Source organism: Trichoplusia ni, chromosome 5 (genome assembly GCF_003590095.1).
Source record: "Trichoplusia ni isolate ovarian cell line Hi5 chromosome 5, tn1, whole genome shotgun sequence".
In the NCBI taxonomy this organism is placed as follows: domain Eukaryota; kingdom Metazoa; phylum Arthropoda; class Insecta; order Lepidoptera; family Noctuidae; genus Trichoplusia; species Trichoplusia ni.
The window spans coordinates 19,345,148-19,346,372 of NC_039482.1; the positions used below are offsets into that span (position 1 = coordinate 19,345,148).

The 1,225-nt window shown below is 27.2% G+C and overlaps 1 pseudogene; it reads right to left on the minus strand.

The window, feature by feature from the left end:
• Window positions 1-536: 536 nt before the first annotated feature.
• LOC113494636 lies at window positions 537-639 on the minus strand (annotated as a pseudogene).
• Window positions 640-1,225: the final 586 nt, after the last annotated feature.

Sequence of the window (1,225 nt, forward strand, 5' to 3'; positions counted from 1 at the left end):
TTTGGTCCTTTTTAAAATTCTGCTTTTGCGAATTACAGCCACTATTTATGCCTCAAAATTACGCAACAGATAAAATAAGTTTTCAACTTTCAGATAATCATCAACAAACAAAATAAACCATGATTGTCGTTTCGACAGAACATAATACAGTCATCATTATTTTGATAACTTCCTATAAAGTTATGGAAAAATTACTTTGAATAGTCAGAAGTTCACATAATGACATGGATCGCTGAACGGATGCAATCATTAAGCGAAAAGATATAACCTGATAATAAATAAAGGTTATTTAATCCGAAATTATTTAAATGCACCATCATTATCATAATTAATTGCTTTTGTAATGCATATTTTGACAGATTTAACAATGGAAAGACGGCCATCTTGTTTTCGTGTAGATTATTTTGTGTTTTAGGTTACTTAATTATTTTTGTCTTTTTGAATCTAACTTAAGTACCTTAATTTGTTGCTCATACTTAAATATTATTGCCATCACAATTAAAAATACACAATTTTTTTTTTTTGCCTTAGTCTATTATAAGTAATATAAATATTAAAAAGTACTGTCATAAAAGCTGATATTAAGCTGAAAAGAACAGATACTACACTTTGAACTTAGCCAAAAGGCCGAGAAGCGATAACTGTCATAAAAACTCAGACTTGTCAATTATAAAATAAACAAAATAGTTTTCATAAAACTGTTGAATGTCATAAATTAAATATTTGCAAGTATAATTATGTCTACTATAGTTATTAAATGATTGCTTTTTACGACTTCCATAGCAGACCGCAAATTGTATATATTTATAATAACCACAATAATTGATGATGTCAAATTGAGAACCAATAAATTTTTTTTCTTTATTTATTCAATACCTTTTACTAAACCAAACGAAAAACTCATGTCACAAGCCATCAAAATTACATTTTATACATACATCATTTTATGAGAAAAAATCTTTGCCCAGCGGTGGGCGTCCAGGCGTAAATATTTATAGAAATACATACCCACTTACATCAAAAATTTACTTTAATATGCATTCCTTACAATAGTGCCCAATAACCATCATATTTCGTATTTTTTATCAATTTGTTTTTCCTATGACTAAATTAGTCACAGAATTTGTCTAATCATCATGAGTTCCTACAATTTTATAATTTTTTATTTTAACGGTAACTATTATAGTAGAAATGTCACTTGTCTAGAACGGAAAGTATTTTTATT